This window comes from Cuculus canorus, chromosome 10 (assembly GCF_017976375.1).
Source record: "Cuculus canorus isolate bCucCan1 chromosome 10, bCucCan1.pri, whole genome shotgun sequence".
Classification (NCBI taxonomy): Eukaryota; Metazoa; Chordata; class Aves; order Cuculiformes; family Cuculidae; genus Cuculus; species Cuculus canorus.
Genome location: NC_071410.1, coordinates 3,400,293 through 3,419,432, shown reverse-complemented (window position 1 = coordinate 3,419,432; position 19,140 = coordinate 3,400,293). Strand labels below are relative to the sequence as shown.

General features: G+C 37.0%; 1 long non-coding RNA gene across 2 annotated transcripts in view; it reads left to right on the top strand.

Annotated features, from left to right (window-relative positions):
* LOC128853158 (uncharacterized) overlaps window positions 1-16,752 on the top strand; it is a 191,085-nt gene extending 174,333 nt beyond the window's left edge. For both annotated transcript variants that reach the window (XR_008451476.1, XR_008451475.1), the window contains 2 exons: window positions 11,260-11,361; window positions 16,622-16,752. This is a non-coding gene — a long non-coding RNA (uncharacterized LOC128853158). The remainder of the gene's footprint in view (window positions 1-11,259; window positions 11,362-16,621) is intronic.
* The last annotated feature ends 2,388 nt before the right edge of the window (window positions 16,753-19,140 follow it).

The window sequence follows — 19,140 nt, the reverse complement described above, 5'->3', positions numbered from 1 at the left end:
TGGCAAAAAGCGGTTGCTGCGATTATCCTATGACTAACAAAAAAAAAAAAAGGGAGAATGAAAATTGAAGCAGTTACTCACTGAAGAGGAGAGAGTCATTGGAATATACCTGGAGATGTAGCCACCTTTTACTTTACTGTAGCCCTGTTGTCGAAACATTAAGTTATAATAAACTACTAGCATTTAAGTGAAGCTGACGGATTATGCACTTTTATTGGCAGTCGCACAGATGCTGCAGAGCACAAAGATTGACCTGGGAAAAGAGCATCATCCAGTGTGGGGTGGGAGAAAGAGCATTTCAAAATTGAATGGGAATAGCAGAGCTTAATAGCTGCAGCATCTGAAAAGACAAAGATGGTATTTCTTCAACCTGGAGAAATATTAGGTGTCAAAATAGAAGTACGAGATTGGTCATTTACTAAATATGTGTCTAGTCATTTTAAGAATAAAATAGCAAGGCTTACTGTATCAAAATATAACTCAGCAAAAGTTTCTGGTTTCAGGACAAGAAAAAATAAATCAAGCTGCTACAGACCTTTAAAAACAAAGAAGAGAGTGACAAAAACCATTTCATTTTTTAAATCTTTTTGATAACTTCAGTGGTTTGAGACTTTCCTGAGAAGGTCTTCTAGCTAATAAATATTCACATCGTTTCACTTTTGGGTGACGTTTCTGGAATGCAGAACTACTCCAGATAAAGGGTAAAAGAACCCAACTGTTTTTTTTTTTTTTTTCATTGGCAAAGTGGCGAAATGAAATATAAACTTATGTTTGTGTGTTTGTATGTGCATGCATTAACACGTAGATGCACACATCCTAATTAAAAATAATCTGTTATGCAGCAGATGTTGCTCATGGAGAAATGATCCCATTACTTTGTTACAAGGGCTTGTATTTTGGAAAAGTAGAAGTGGTTAGTAGTAAGGTGCTGGGTTTGTATTAGCCTCCCTAGCATAGCTTAATCGGGGAGGCAAAGGCAGATTTGGGCTTTCTCCTCGCTTCCTCACTAGCTTCCACTCCTGTATGTTTGGGCTTGCGTGTGTCCTCCACCACCCAATGTGGGTTGTAGTCCATGCAGCTTGGTGCTCTGAGGGTCCAGTACTGCTGTGCTCAGCACCCTCAGCACCCTGCTCCCTTCCCACCTTTGCTCCTGCTGAGCTTCTCACCCAAACCTCTGTCCCTGCTGCAGTGAATACTGTGGGATGGTACCTTTTCACTTCTAACATGGAAGATGCATTAAACCAACCTGGCACAGATGAAGATGGGTTTCTTTGTCAGGCTTAGCAAAGTAGCTTCTGTCCTATGGTAGATGCAGTGTTTGTGTTAAGCAACAAAATATTGCTGCTGTCAAAACTGTGTAGAAATGTGTATTGACAGTCTAAATACGCAAATAAGAGCTGAGGCAGGAGTTGAAGGTAAAACTTTCTTTGCAAATCTGTTATAGGAATTAAAATTTGCAGTTTTGAACTCTTGTAAGAATGGCCTAAACTAACATATTCCATCTCTATTTTTAAATAATGTAAAAATAAACAAGAGATTAAATCATTTAATTAGGCCATTATTCAGTAGCTTGCTTTGAGGAAATCTCATTTCCTAAAGTTATACAGAGTTATTATCTGTGATTTTTATTAGAGTCAATAAAGTAGTCAAACTTCAGGGATGCTAAAAGATGATTGCTGATAATAACCTTGTCTAGTTCCCTGTCAACACTCAAGTGTTTAATCAGAAACTTGCTGGAGTTTTGATGGGTCTGACTTTAAATGGCTCAATGGACTGTTTTCCCTGATGGACATTTGAGGAAGAATTCCACAGTGTAGAATGTCTGACGTATCCTTTTTGTCCAATGTCACTGTATACCTGAACTATGGGCAATAAATATTTCCCAGTTTGAAAAGCCTTTAGTACACTTCCAATGTTGTTATTCCACTTTTGATTCATTGTTGGCTGAACACTGTAAATTAGTTCAGTGTTTTCTTTTGTGATGATCTTTCCTACGGGTTTTGTAGCTCTTGTGCATATCTTGGTTTTTTGGATGTTTTGGTGGTTAGTTAAAGGAAAGTCTGTATTTTACTTTTTACGTGTATATACCGATAAATGGGGCAGAGGGGGATTTGGGAGACATTTTAAAAACTAATTAAGTATCAGTGGTTTGGTTGCTTCTAAATAGACATACCTTTCCTTTCATGGTTTTCTTGTATATTTATATAGTAGTAATGCTTAGATTGCAGCCCTGAAAATAGAACTATTTTGGGAAAATATTTCTATTGCTATTTTTCTAATTAAAAATTATAGTCATACTTCTATTTAGCTTCGAGTTGTTTGTCACATTACCTCAGTGGTAGCTGTGGTTTGGTACCGGTAGGAATGCACAGTACCATCGAGACCAATCTGATTTCATTTCAGTGGGCTTTCATTCTTCATCTAGCTTGCTCCTTGCTCATTTGCTTGTATGTTCTTCACCTGCTTTATTCCTTAGAGAACAGTTTCTGTTTAAAAGTGTTTGCTTAGGTGAGTTCTCACCCACATGAGATCTGAGATTCCTCATTTCTGTTAGTCCTTCTTCCTGACTTAAACACATTGTAGATATGTATTTGCTGCCTGTTGGATCCACATGCCAGAGACTACAAACCTTAGATTCTTAATGAATATCACAACATTCAGAGTGAGTTGCTGTAACTGTGCAAGTATCTGTTTCGAGACAGTGACAATGGGACTTTATCACAAGGGTAAACCTGAAACATTTGCATGCAACTATCTGAGAACAATCCTAATGATACTTCATGTTCAGTTTTCAAATTCTGAAAATCATTATAAATAATCCTGTGAGATTGATTGTGGAACTGTAAAGCAGTCTTGCCTTTAGGGATACTTATTTTTGCTTGTGAGGGAGTGTGTCATATATCTTAATTTGTGTATATAGACATAATTGAGTAAAGACTTCTGAATCAGAATTTCCATAATTCTGCAGTCATCGCTTTTCTCACAGAAGTGAATTCTGTAATCTAAGTCTGACTCTCTGGAACTTCTTTCTTTCATGATTATAACTAATTTGTGTAGGTGGAAAGATGAACAAGAGCTGCTGAAAATGGAGATATTGGATATTAAGATATCTTGAACTTTATACTGTTAAAGTAGACACTAAGCACTTGTTTAGTAGGACTGTGCACTGTGCCTTGCCTTGCTGAAAGGGCCAAGCTTTTTAGTGCTTAGTTTTTTAGTTGCTTAGTTCATATTACCCTTTGGCTGCAATTCTCTATATGGTTAAGCTTTAGTCCAACCTTCACTCTGTGTAAGAGAGAAAATGGATGGGTTTTGTTGCTGTTCCTATTTAGCCACCAAGTAATAAGAGAAAGTGCAAAGGGGCCCTCCAGTTATTAGATCGTTCTGTTACTTTCTGATAGATACAGAAAGTTTTGAAAGCTCATTTTATCTCTCCTTTCATCTTGCCTTGATCTACCTGGGCAGCAGTTATTTAATTCAACTGCAAATTTTGACTTAAAATTGGGAAAAACTTAAAGGATTAGATGTGCTCTTAACCTGATAGAGAGCTGCGGGGCTGGGTGTTGGCTGAGCATTGCTGTGGCTCCAGTCTCACCAAATCCATCGGTTTCTTCCCGATTGCTAATAGTCTGAAAAAAATGAACAGTAAATTGCTTTTGTTTCTCTCACCGTTTCTTGGTATTGGAACAGGAGTGATTTATGAACCTCAGTGTATGACACTATGGAGCAAATACCTGCAGAAAAGTCCTTTTTTTATTGTTTCTTTGGCCTCCGCTAAGGCAGTGGGGGTGCTTCTGTAGTCTAGGGGTCTATCATGCCCCGTCCTGCTAATGCATAACTCTGCATGAATTGAGCTAACAGTGGTATTGTCCTTATTGCGTTATTATTTCTGCACTAAATAATTTAAATAAGTAACAAACAGAGTGATCAGGAATGATAAAAGCAAAGGACTTTTGATTTAGTAGAATTGCAACATAAAATACAATATGAAAGAATATTAAAATTAAGTTTTGAACGAAGACAATAAAACACACCTTTATCTCTTTTAAATAAATTTAACAAAGACAGGAATTGGAATAAGGAGAACAAAGTAGAAAGAATATTAATAGTAGATAAAAAATCTGAAATCTTATTAAAACCAAAAGCTGTCATTTTATCACTGCTACCATCTATTTACCAAACATTTTAGTGTTTTAGCTTGTGCCACCATCTACTGGAGACCAGATGAAAGTTCTCAGCTCACTACTAAAACTTAAATATCTTTTAAGAAATGCTAGAATGCCCATAGGGATTTCACATAGACGTCTGCCCTTGACCTGTGCTTTATGAATATTTAAATGTTGTTTTGTTGTAAAAGTGAAAATTGCGTATTGTGGTGAAAATGTGGATATCATGGTAAAAATTATTCCTGGATCAGGCAGATGCTTTTGAAAACTTCAGCCACTAATATTTCTGTATGCCCTTTGGAAGCTGGCAGTCGTGTGTTGCTAAAAACTCTGACGGAAATGTTAAATTTTTAATTAATGTCCTGAGTGCGTATTCCAGGCTCACTATGGCACTTTCCTAGCTGATAATTCATAGAATTATTGTTCCTTGGCATGAATTCCCATACTGCCCGTGCCACATCTAAAGAACAGTGTTCTAGTGTTAACAATCTGTTTTTCCCTTACCTTCTGTTTTTTTCAATAAAGTGAATCAGACAAGAGCCAAAACGTATATCTTAAAATGTCAAGCCTTTAGACAAATTTCTGCAGAATTTACAGTCACTTACTATGAATTTGTGGTTTTGGCAAACATTTTCACTCACTGCCTATGAGAAATTGGATGATACAGTACTGAGTTCTACATGACTGGGAAGGGAATCGGGTAATTCTGCTGATGTATGGATGTATTTCTCGTGAGCTCTGAAGCTTGCATACACACTCACATATCCTCCCCCCATGCCAAGGCAGATGTAAGTGCCTGAACGTGGTTACACTTGATCCTTTTGACCTAGGAAGACTTTCCCAGCTCTGGTTGTTCCTGCATTTTTTTTTTTCCCCTCCCCTTTCCAGAGAAGACCTTTCTTTCCAGAAGGAGAAGCAGAATGAAACCATTAGTCAGCCTTCTGGCAAATCTCCACCAGCAAAGCAGTTTGTCACTTGAAAATACTGACCAAAGTAAGGTAGGAATTGTGGCAGGAGTTTCTCTGAAACACTGCCATCCTGCCTTACCTTTTCACGGGCTCTGCATGATCTGAGAATGTTCTTTCCGCAGGCACCAGTCTTCAGTACTAGTTCTTTCCATGCACAGTCTGGGACGTTTGTCCTTTAGACTCTAATATTCCTGAAAGCTCAGAGTTTAAGTCCTAAGCTTGAGTTTGAAACAAACCATTCCTTTTGCGTGAAAGGATGCAAGCCACTTTACAGAACTCATTTGAGTTCAAGAGTGGGTTAAATTGCCACCATAGACAGAACCACTCTGGCTTCAGAACACCTCCTTGAACTTAAGTCCATAATTCATTAATGGAAATGGAAGTCTTTATTGCAGACTTTAATTTCCGTATTGCTAAACTCACAAATGAATGTGTGAGAGTCCATTCACTGCTCTGCATGAGTATTGCCTCTCAGCTCCATCCCTTGGCCTGTGCCCTTGCGGTTTATAAAGTGAGGACAGCACACAAGCCTGTTATCACTGTTCCAGACTCCCCCTCATAGTTTCTATAGTGATAACTTCAGGGCTCCATGGTAATGGACACAGCCAATTAACTTCCCGTCTATCCTTTCTCCTCGCATAGCTTTACTAATGCCAAAACTAAATGTCAAGTAGGAAAATCTTCTGGTTTGTCTACTGCCTAGAAGCAGTAGATAAGCGTAAAATCTAAGCCAAACATTACCTCTCCGGAGATTTCACGTGTGACTAATTACAATTTGGAAGCACATATGCTTTTAATTAAGCACTATTTTTTAACAGACAGAAAATACTAAGGACTGCAGTAATGAGTACCCCCAGGATGTCAGGCTGTGAATTCAACTCTCGAAGTTGATCTGATAAGAGAAAGAGGAGTATTTCCTCCTCGCTGTCTTTTGCGGGCTTTACTGAGGGAGAAAGTAATCTGACGTCAGGTGTTTAAAGGACCGGAGAATATTCCTGCAGTCACACACCTCACTAGCAATTTGTCCTGTTGTGCATCATGAAGATTTGCCATGATAATGTCCTATCCAGTAGCAATTGTGAGATTTTGCAGTGGGAAATCAAACCAGTCTGATGCTGAGCCAGATTTGTGCCTGAATTGTTATTCCTTGTGATAACTGCTATTGCTTCCTATTTGTCATTGTACCGGGCTTGCACATGCATCACTCTGACAGGTGCTCTTTACGGCAGCGTTTCTGGAACTAGGTCAAGGAGGTTGATGGGTAATTTGTGCTTGGAAGACCAGAAAGCATGATAATGGGAAGGGAGGTGATTTTGCGTGGTTCTGTCCAACAGTTCATTGATCTACTGGTATGGATTATGATACAGCATTTTCACAGGCACAAAGCTGCCAGCCTCGCGGATGGCACTTCTCATAGAAAAAGAGCAGGATTGTTCACTGGTTCATGACTTGAAAATAATGTCATTGTTTTTAACTTTCTTTCTAAGAAAATGAAATATAGAACATAGAAGGTTCCAAGTCTTTTTAATCACTAGGTTAAATCCAAGGACATTTTCTGAAGAAGTCATCAATATATACTGGAAAAAAAAAATCTTGCCTCATTGCTATGAATTTAAGCATTCGTTATGGCTACAATAAAAATGGAGCTATCAGAGAGTACATGAAAATAGAGTTAATGACCCTTGACAGGAAACTGCACTGTAAAGTTGATCAGGATGTGTGGGGGATCTGCATATAAGAGACAGTCAATAGTAAGATAATTGTTCCCTACTAATTTTGGAATTAAATTAGTAACATTCACACAATTAAAGTTGTAAGTGTGCAGTAGATTAAGTAGGATCAGTTAGCAAAGCCTTTCTGTTTAAGAGGATCAAATTTGAAGAATCAAGTCCTTCATCAAATGATTAGTTGGATCATTTGGAATGGCAGCACAGTTGACTGAAACTTATGCAGTTATAAGAAGTGATGAAAGGCATGAGAGGTTCAAAAGCCGATAGACACTTTTCAAATATTGCCTTGCCTACAGGAGTGACCAGTGACTAGTTATGCTGGCTTTGTTTATGATAACTTCATTTGCTGTCATCTTGGCCTTAATCTCAACGAAGCCTTGGGTAAATGTATAGGGCTCTCCTAAAGCTTCAGTAGTTCATCTTCAGCCCTCAGGGAAGACAGTCGGGGCATGCTATACTTTAATGGTATGGACCTCCAAAAAGCTATTATTTACATCCTGTGCAGAAGCATCGTCTGACCGTGCTTTTATTCATGGGAAAAGCCATGCAGGAGAAATTCACTGTCCTGCCACTTCTCGCAGGGCTGGGCATCAACACGGGCAGCAAGGTTAGCTGGTTGCAAAAAGCTCTTCCTCTTTTTCATTTCTTTCCCCCCCTCTCAGATCAAAGTAAAGGCCGTGAAATAAGAATGTCATGAGTCAGGAGATGGTTTTACTTGTGGACCAATATCTTGTGCTAAAAGTGATTAAAATAAAATAATTCTTGGAGATAAAAGTACTGAATGCTAAGTGTTTGGTGCCCGCAGCTGGCTTTTTTATTTTGTTTTCATTCACTGTTACTGGCATGAAGTTATGTATCAAGCAAGTTCAGCAAACAACCTTGAAAATGCTGCTAATGGCTTTCTAAATACATAAAGAATGTGATCAAAACTGTGCTATAAATACAAAGAAACATTCCATGATGATTCTGTTTTGTATTTCATACTGCATTTTTGCTCCTGGGGAAACTCTAGACAGAAGAAAAGCAAAAAATCCTCAGAATCCTCAGAGAGGCTCACAGCATGAAGGAATAGATTGCTCAACGGAGCAGAACCAGTATTTGTTCAGTTGTTGTCATGTGTCATCCCTCTGTGGGGAGCCTCAGAGTTCAGACGTGCTCCCCTGCTCCATTGTAACATGCCAAAAGGTGACAGGGTGTTTGCTGAAGGTGTTTATTCCTTTTTGGAGCCCTTTTTGATCCGTGTTGCCCATGTGGCCTTTGCAAACCTTCTGGAAGCACGTCTTGTTTTACCCAGTATGCAGGTTTGAAAAACTTAAGCCTAGAAACAGGTTAGGCAGTGCAATGGCCAGTTTTCAAGGATGCTTCCCTCTGTAAGAGCTGAGTGATTGTTGCGTGCTGGAGAAGTTCATGCTTATCTCTATCACCTGACAAGTTTGAAGATTGAAGGTATAGATCTATTAAAATGGGGGGGTTGCAACAAAGAAACATTACAGAAGGTAAAATGCATTAACAGGCTAGACTTAGAGCTCTGTGGTTCCTTTCACATCTGTTTATTTGCAGTCACGTTACTGCTTGTTCAACTTAAATCTCTGAGATTCCTAGTGTTCAAAGTAGCTACTGCTTCCTTCTTCCATAGAAAAGCAGAGAGAGTTGTATGGAGTTTAAGTGTTGGCCCTTCTTTTAAGCTGCACTGACCTTGAAGGCACAGCCCCTCTTGCTTTCCAGTTACAAGAGCTTCCTCCCTCTTTCCACCAGATCTCCATCCCAGGAAGGAGTCATGTCCTTCACCACTTTTCTAGGAGGACTTTGATTACCGTGGCTAGTGTATGGCTTGCTAAACGTATCCAGGTTTTAGGAAGGTAGCTGTGAGTTTGGGGATTTTTTTTCTTCTCTTTTGTAAGTTTTCAGAAATTCGTTGGTAGAACTTCGTAGCGACACCATCATACTGACTTCTTCCCGGTATCATTAAAAGATCAAAGATGAGATCATGAATGTTGGCATTTTTTATGATGAGAGATGTCTTTTCTCTCCTCTACGTGCTTTTAAACATTGGATACCTTGGGGGATGCTTGCATGCCATGCTAGTGAGGCTGTCATAAACATGGAAGTGCGTGTTGATGTGCAGTGTCATGGAAATGGTCGCAGAAAAGAAATCTCATCTTGTTTTCTTTAAAAACTTACTTTCTTTTAAGATACATTAAGAGTAGCTTACTAATTATCTCATACTGTGTTTCCAGAAAACAATTCATAATCATATTTTTTTGTTTCTATTTGCTTAGTGAAGCCTTAAAAGTTTTTACAAAAGAGAAACGGAAAACTTCTAAATGCTAAGAGCATCCTTGTCTAGCAATTTAGATTGCTTACAGACTCGGAATTAAAATTTTAATAATAAATATGGTACTGCGAGAAGCTGTCTGTGACTGAAGTAGCCAAACATTTTAAACATAAAGGAGAACCACAAATTACTCAGCACGTATATGTGTTTTACTAGATAAGACCGTGATTTTATTAAGCGTGACTGAAAGTACAGGGAGTACTGAGCACATGTAAATGAATCTCAGTACTGAGTGCACATTATACACTTAACTGCCTTGAAAAGATAACACAAAATAGTTCAAATTCTTCTATATGAGTAATGTGCTACTTTAATATTCTGCTAATTTCTATCAGAACTTGTGCTTACAGCAAAATTTATTTGAAAGAAGTCCTGTGTCATCTTAATGACACACATTTTGCTGTTAAAAGAGCTAAGCAGCCACCTCCTTCACCAGCTACCCAAAGGGAAGCTTTGAAATTCTTTATAAAATGAGACTGTTCTATTCCTTTAAAAAAATATTATTAAAATCGGAATGAAAAATATTTTGATATTCAACGTATTTAATTTACATAATTCCAGTCAGTGTTGCCTTGAGTGTGTTTTATGCTTTACTTGGCATATAAACTGCATCAGTAAATAGATTGTTAAATAATGCTTTATAAAATAGATATGGTCTATCAGAGGATAATACAGAGCAGGTGCAAAACTGATTAACGCTATTACCTAACCTGTTGTTCACTGTCGAAATAGGAAGAGATACAAGAATAGCATCTGGCTTATGCCTACTTCTGTTCATTATTTTTCATTAGTGATGTGCACAGTAGAATAAAACACAATGAAATGTAACATCTTATATATGTGTACTGTTTCCCCCCAGAAATCTGGTTTGTCCTGGACACCCTGCTTAAGCCCAGTACCTATAGGTACAAACCACACTGCAGCAGATTTAATTAGTGAAAGACAGACAGTTGGGAAATAATTGTCCAAAGAGTATATTTTTTTTCCTCTCTCTTTTTCCCTCCCACCCCTAAAAAAAAGATGTAGAGGTCATTTTGTTTTGCAGACTGTCTGTCTGTAATTTCTCTGTACTGAGGAAAGTCATATTTTATAAGAGACTTGCAACAGCCCTGCAAGATTTAGCATTCCTGAGCCAGATTATAAGGCCTTACCTATCTTTCATTTTCAAGAAAGATGTCTCACATTTGAAAGAATCCAGGGGACAGCAGGAATGATTAAATGCCCAGAAAATATAACCTACACAATAAAAAGAGAGTAATTTGGCAATTGCAAGGCAAGAAGAAGCCTCAAAAGGAAACACAACAATTTTCAGACACCTAAATAACAGCTGATGTAAAACCAAGGTGATGGTCTCCCCATTTTGCCCAGATAAACTAAATTGTACCTTGGGTTTTAACACTCAACATTCATATAGTAGAGTACACTTCCTTCTAGTGTAATTCTGGGAATGTTTTTTTCATGGAGAGGTTGATTCCAATGTTGGAAACTTCGAAAGCCATGTTAATAATGAGCCTGGGTAGCCTGCTTTAGGCAAATGAAATCATTAGGTAACCTCTGCAGGTAAGATTAGTGTTTTTTGGTAGTTCAAAACTTAGCACTGCTCTTTCACAAAATTGTTGACATAAATATTCTCTTGTATTACGGCCGCTATCAGCATGCCTTCGTCTGTGAGACTGGGTGCTGGTTTCGTCAACAGTGAATGTCTTCTCTGGAACAGACATATTTGTTCTTTCGAAATACTGTAAAAAATGGATATCCTGAATTATTATGTCTTCTTCGGTGCACTTTTATTACAAATTAAAAGTTTAGAATAACTCATAAAAAATTAAAAAGGCAAATTGTTTTACACAAAGCTTTTTTTTTTTCCAACTGTCTTCTGAGTACATTTATATATGGATGTGTCTTTATATGTAGTGACAATGCAGCAAGCCCATGATTTATTTGTATGTATTTTCACTTGAGATATTATAATCTAATAAAACCTTCCGGAATGTTGTAATTGGAAACAATCAAACGTTTAATTTTAAATATTAATATAAGCTTTTTCACTTCATCACCAGGAGTACAAGATTCATGGTCGTCCTACTAGGAAAACCACTATTCCCCAAAAGAAAAGCTTCAGAAATTATTACGAAGCAATCGAAGGGCATATTCTGAACAAGGTAAGTGGAATGAATGAATCTTTCTCAAACTCTGGTGATCAGAAACCATTTTATTATATTTAAGACATATAGTATAATGCGTATCAGAACTGAACATAAATTCCTTTGACATAAAATTATACTGTTTAATGAAAACAAGCTACAGATGGATGGAAACTTCTACTGAATGCTCTGTCAATCCCTTGCCATCCTGAGAATAGTTGGCAACAATAAATATGGAGAAAAAGTGAAGATCTTTCTACTCAATTTTACACATCATTTACTGTACTTGTACAGATTTCCTTCAAAAAATGGACATTTTCCAATGTCACATGCTGTATTTTGGAGAAAAAGTTAGTTTGTAACTTGGAGCTATTCAAAATGAGCAGCTTGGTCAATACTGGGCCCACTAAACCAATACTTTATCTCCTCCAATACAAGTTTATACTTTTTTTTCATGAGAATTGCTATAATTTCTTGGTACTGCTTATTACAGGATGCATATGGAAACTTTCTGTTTCAAAAGTAACTCAATAAACAGGCTTAGTTTTATTTGTTACATAGAGAAAGACTTAGTAGTGAGAGAAAGCTCATGCCAAGCATGGCTTGCGTTGTGTCATCGCAGTGTAACCAGCAAAGCAAAAGTAATACGCTATACTACCAACTAAGGTGATTGTTGAGTACATAAAGTACATTTTGGCACGTCTGTTAAATCTTGCTTTAATAGGCAAAATCTTATGACCCTCTCACCCCCTTTTATAGCTTACAGTATCACAGCCACATAGTAGTTCTAAAGTATATTCCTTAAAATAATCGCCTATTTTTAGTATAGCTGATTGTATACTGTTATGTGGGAAGGAAAGGTAAAAGTCTGACTTCTTCTGTCTGCATTTTTTCAGAGCCTTAAAATTGCATATATGAGTATATCCTATTTTTCGCATAGACTGGGTAGGCTAAGGGCTCAAAGACAACATTTTGTAAAGCAGCTAAATACATTTCATTACTTCTAAAACCAGATATTTTGACAGTTTTAATATTGAAATCATCATCATTTTTAACTTTATAATTCTTAGGGTCAAAATGTTAGAAAAAAATGGAAGTGTTTTGGGGAAGCTCATCTTAATCTGGTTACACACTGTATTATTTACATAACTGTATGTTAGTTTTCGTAGAACTGCTTGAAGATTTTATGAAAAGTTGTTATTTCTGTTTCAACTCAATATGAAAGTTAAAAGTTCCAGCGATACCAACTTTATATGCGTGTCAGTACATACTTTATGAAATTGTTGAGCCACCTTGCGATTCTAAACTTGAGATAAATCCTCTGCCCTGTCTGTCTTTGTGTGTGGAGGCATGCGGGTCAATGATTAATGAAAACAAAATAAAACTACTACTGACAAGTGGGATTTGAAAAGCAATCTTTGAGATAAATATAAACTTCAGTAGCTATCTCACCATTGATTCATAGAGTCTTTGTTAGCATCAAAAAACATTTGCTTGAAGCCCTTGACAATTTTTTACACCTTGACTTTGTCAGGCTGGAAAATATATTTGCATATAACATTTATTTGAAGTTTAGAAAGCTGAAAAAAAATATTATGTTAGATTTAGTTTACTTTCTGTTTGTGCTTAGATTTTTATTACTGTAGTACATGTTTGAGGAGCAGGGGGAGGAAGTTCGGAGGGGTTTTATAGTTATTTGTTTCTTCACAGCGTTCTCCTTCTACAAATGGAAGTGCAACTACAAGTTAGGCTTCTTGAAAATATTTTAGAAAAAAATGAATTATTAAAGAATTACCTTACCATTTACCATCTGGATTATATTAACGTATCCCAGTCCAGAATCTAAATCACTACAAAACACTGAGAACATTTTGAAAGCAGAACTGACTTTAGGTCGTCTCTCTGTCTGGATTATCCCTGTAGTAACCAACACACCCACTACAGACATAGATCTGCTATGGAGGTTTCTTGTATCCAGTTATTGGCATTTTCTTCTATTTTCTCCATCCTCTCCTATTTTTTTCTCTTCTTTCTTCTGGATAATCTTGCAAGTGAATAACTTTGAAACCTGAAAGGGTTACTATTTTTCTCGATCCAGTAAGTTTAATCTAAGGTTGTTGGGTTATTTTTGAAAAATAAAAGAAAAATAATATGAAATTTTGTTCATATGAGTGTTTGTGAAATACTGAAAGACTTAGGGATAGATTTGTCTATCATTTTTACAGCATAAGGCTCTTGGGTAGAAAATATTATATGACACATATCTGAATTTGTTCATCAATCCGTGTTTGTAATGCCTGCCACTATCAGGATTTTTGGATTATTTATATTCCTGAGAAAGCAACAGGGTAAGTGAATCATAGTTTACCTTTCATATCAACGTCTACATGGAAATTTAAAGAAGCTTATTAAGTTTCATTAAAGCAGAATTCTCAATGTGCAGTTCAACAGAGGATTGAAACAGAAATTTCAAATTGTGGTCATTTCTGTGACTCTACCAAAATCTACCATGAACTAGGAAAGCATTAGCGAAGCACTCAAATTTTGACTGCATTGTAATTTATGCCAATAGAAGGTCTGCATTAGCATCAGTGAGCTACTGCTAAGTGCTAAGGTCAGTTGTGCATTTCATACTTCAGCTGCAGAGGAAGAATTTTATTGCTTTTCATAGTCATGGTGCAGTGAAAAAGGTGCTTTATGATGCCACAGACAATTAATTGAGGTACATTACCTAGAAACTAAAAAGGTCACACGTGGAACATAATTGACACCTCATAACCCCTATTAACGATTACAGAAATGCAAATTTGTACTTTTCAGTTTCCAACAAGTAGCATAACTCTTCTCCAGCTTTGAATTATGTTTCCATTTGCTTACAATCTTTACTCTTTAAAATGTTTAATTTACTTTTTTTAAAAATGTAACCTCAGTCTACATTAAAAATTATACACTATATAAATTATACTATTCATAAAAAGTCTTTTAAGCTGCAATTATATTTCTGTGTAATAGGCATAGAATAAGAGAAAGGACTGACACAAATACACGAATAACACAATGCTTCAGTGACCTCCCTTTAAGGCCATGTGTGCTACCATTTCTGTTTCATGGGATTTCAGAAAAATGTTTGCTCTTCTTTGTGAAGACAAAACTGAAAACTTTACAGCACTTCATGTACTCAAGAATAAATTACAGGTTTATTTGAAAGCTGTTGTGATTTTGCTCTTGTTGTGTACAAAAGGAGCAATCCTAACACAGAAGATGGGGAGGCATTAATTAAGAGTTCACCACTACACTTGCTCCAATCTTTCTGTCCAGTTATGTATGTACTAACCTTAAAAGGTTAAAACATCAGAGGACAGATCCTACTGATTTTGCTATAACTCATAGTATCATAGAATCGCTTGGACGGGAAAGACCTTGGAGTTCAACCGTAAGTCATGTTACAGCTTATTGGTACTTACTGGCTCTTGCATTAAAACCTATGGCATCACAGTGTGAGATCATGATATGACATAACTGAACCATGAGAGTTCCTTTCCTTGTAGGCTGTAATAATTTTAATGCTGTCCAAGACCAAAGAAACATTCAGTAGAGTGTGAAAATTCTTTAAAATAGGATTTTTTTTTATTGTTAATTTCTTGGTGTAGCTCCATCTGAAACTTAAATCCTCTGCTGCTTCTTTACAGTAAAGACTCTGAAAGAGTAAGATTAGAGTACTTTGCTTTTACCTTTGAGCCGGGAGCTGTAGGTCCTTGCCAGCCTTGTGAGATTTCTGATAAGTATCTTCATCTTTAAAGTCTACAACTTCTCCCAACCTTCCCAAGCACACTCAGAGAAAGCAAGAATTGTTCTGAAAAAAACCCCACAAAACAGTAATGCAATAACAGAGCACTTCATTTCACAGACTTTCAAAGCAGACTTTGAAATGGACTTGAAATGGGATTGAGTTGCTCAGGGACGTGGCCATACCACAGAGAATTATTTTCATATGGATTTTAAAGAGAACGGTCACGCACTGGAACTGGTTGCCTGGAGTGTCTGTGTCACCCATGGCATTGCAGATATGGAAAACCTGACTGGACACAGCAACCTGCTAGTGTCCAGTGACCCCGCTCTGAGCAAGACAGTGACCTCCAAAGACTGTCTTCCAAGCTCAGCAGTTCTGTGATTCCCTCCCGCCCCACCCTCTATTCCTGGACAGCGTACGTAAGATACATATATCACCTTCTTTAATGTTTGTTTCATTGATTACACAAACATCTCTCTGCCACTAATTGGTGCTAGCTAACAAATTAAGTTTCAGCATGCCTTGGGCCGGCTTTGTTTGACTTGTGTGTCTTTCAGAGGGAGCTTAGGTTTGGCTCCTTTTCTCCTGCATTCCCAATGATGTCATTAGATTGCCGCAGGCCTACGTACAGTCCCCAATCACCTTCGTTATGGCCCTGCAGACGTAGTAAAACAAATGTAAAGACCAAGGTGGCCTTTCTTGAACTTTCTCAATTTTTCCCAAGAGCCTCTAAGGGCTGATCATCCATATCCAGCTTTCCATCCTGACCTGCATTATCAGTAATTAATGGCTATGGATTATAGACTCCTCTATCCAGAGCCTTTAAAAAGACAAGAAGTTTTTCAGTAGTGCTTATGTCTGTATATTGAAGCACACTTAACTCTTTCGGAGCAGGACTTTGCTGGTCCCACACGTGGTATGTAGGCTTTGTTCTGCAAAGAGGCTCACTGCACCAAGTCTTCAGCTGCTGGGAACTGATATAGCTACACTCAGCCCAAATAACCAACCGTGCTGAGAAACTCCCTAATTGTGACTGTAAAGACAATCTTTAGCAGTAGCTGACCTTTTCAAAATTTTACCTTGCAGAATGGTTTTAGAATGAGAACATTGATTTATTAGCTTTTCCCAGGTGACTGGTATGTTGATTTATAAAGTCATTTGATGGAAGAATTTTTTTCCTTGGGATGTCTGAAACACAAGGTTGTGCTAGAAACAATTCATTGTTTTTAGCTTTAAAAATTGCATGTATATTTCACAGTTTAGAGCCGGTAGCCATCTTATAATACAGTTTTTAGCTTTCCTTGGTGGCCATCTATCTTATGATACAGTCTGAATATTGGAGATGAGCGGTGCAGAACCATCATCTCGATTGTTGGTAAATAGTGCAGAACACCGCTATGGCTCATTTCCCATTTGATTCCTTGTGTTCTTTCTGCTCCACTTAGAAGTCATGAAGACATCTCCTTTTGTCCCCTCCTTCTTTTTCAGATGGTAAAGACTGTAACTTGTGCTGTACACGAAGAGCATGATGGTGATGAAGACAACTAAACTGTCTCGAGGCACGGATGTTTACTCTGTTCTCTACAGATGTCCAGTGACAGTTCCAGCTTTTAACATAAATAAATAAATAACTAGCATGCTCAGAATCATAGCACAGTGTCATAGTAACATTTTTCCCATTAACAGGTAACTGAAAGTAATTTCACTTAGTAAATATGACAAAGATTTCATGACAATTTGAATTTATTCCATTATATCATCATTATACAATTACTGGAAGTTAGTCCAAATGAATAAATGTGCAGTAGAAAGAAGCACTTTTTCTTAAAATTGTTAAGCATTTCTGTATCCTAATTAACATATCAAGTTTTAGTATGAGTTATCTTGCCAAGCAAATCCCTTTCCTTGTTAGCATTTTGAGTAAGTTGTCACCCCTTCCGTTCCCCAAAGACACAGGAGTCCGCTGTAAAATTACTATACGCAGACAGTACTTCCCTTTTGTAAGAGCTCTATGTATTTTTTTTTCCCCATTAATATCATTTCCTGCTGTTAAATCTGTTACTATTGAGATGCATAACAAGCTTTTAAACTTTTAAAAACATTAAAGTAATGGATATGCAGTCGGGGATATAGTGTATCTTTGTTTCCCTCGTTTTAGATGCTACATCAGACTTATTTTGAATTTTCCATATAATCCAAACCTCAATTTCTCTTGTGTTCAAATGCAGTCTTTTCTTCTCTCTTCCTTTGTGCTATCCGCCAAACAGTCTGCTGTTTGTGGTATTTTTGTCAAGTTGAAATTATATCACTGATATTGTAATTCAATACTATATTTAAAAATTTATTTACTTTGCAAAAATAGCTTGGAGTGCCATTACAGATATATTGGCTAGACTGTGTGACTTTCTGAGATATCACCCGCGAGAGACTAAAAATAAAATTTATCTGTACTGAATTACAAGACTTCTGGATGTGCCAATAAGCAGAGGTGAAATGCCAGAACTTTCAAGTTGTAGAGAATTTTAACGATATGATGCTTGATGTCATACAAACTTTTCCTAAGACTGAAGTGTAAGCAAATCCCAAGGTCATTCATTCAGAAGAGTTACAGTACACGTTGAGTGTTTCCTTGCTTGTGTTGAATGGTTTCAGTCACAGAGTTCATTTTCTTGGCTTGAATGATTAATTATTCCAGTATTGGTTAAAAAGAGACTAGAAGTCAGAAGGCATATCATATTTTCGTGTTTGTTGGTCCTCCTCAAATAATTTGTTTCCTTGTTCATTCTTCTTTGATCCTTGGCGGCCTTCACAGTGAGAGACTGAGTTTTACTTTTTGGTTCCTTTGGCAGTCACAATTTCAGAGGCCTATAATCTTAATCCAGGAGTTCATACAGTTTTGGTGTTTTTTTTTTAACAGGTTTTATTCTCCCCACTAGTTTTTGGCTCTTGATACTCATAAAAAAAAGTTGATGACTGATTTTGATCATTAATATAACCTCTAGTAATAGCCACTCACTTCCTATGAAAATTGCAGAAAGGGCGAAATTCCCGAATCAAAGAAAATATCTTAATCATAACTCAAAGAAACCAAGTTTTAAAAACATGAGGAAATTGAACTATGGCACCTAATTATCAGTTTTTTAAGATTCAAAAATATATTCATGTTTCTTTTCCATATCCATATGGAAATTATAACACTATATGTTTAGCTCCAAAGAGTGTTTAAAATTCAATAGAGGAGGAGGAAATTATACTAGAGAAATGTCAAGGGTATAAAATGCTGGAGCAGTAAATAGGACAAAGGAAAATTGCTCGTGGTAGAGTGTAAAGTGTGCCATGTAGTCAACGACATTATACTGTAACATGTATAAGGTATCTATATACACGTTATACAAGTAATATATCACCTGGCGTGCATTTGTTTCAGTTCATTAATTTTGCTTTATTGGTTCTGCCCTTCTTTCATTCAGCCTCATCTCACATATACATTGTTACTTTAAACAATATCGTTACTGGCATGGGCTCTGATAAAAATAGCAGGTCTTTAAGCACTGCTATTGGAAAACTGGCTTTGTTGACTTAGTTTCTCGTGTTTGGAAGTCTTGCTAGCAGCAGAAAAGCTCTTTGTCTCAACACACGCTCAATTTCCATGAGGTAAAGTCTAGGAAATGCCACCAAATACATGCAGTTTGGTTATGTACTTGGCACGTAAGCATTTTAAAGAAAGTTGCTTTTTTTTAGTATCTAGTTTCTCTAGCATTTGGTCTCCGCGTTCAGTTCAGTTAGAAACTTTCATGGTGCTTGAGCTTTGCCTGTTTCTCTTTGATGCAAAAGCACCGATTTGAAACTAGTAAGTATATCAAGTTCTAAGATAATGTCAGATTTCAGTAAGAGACCAAATTTTCATGTTTTCATTGTGTAGTGACAGAAATTAGACTAAATAATTAGTTTGCACTTCACAAAAGGGCAACACAAAACCTCAACAGTTATGACCTGGGTTCACAACC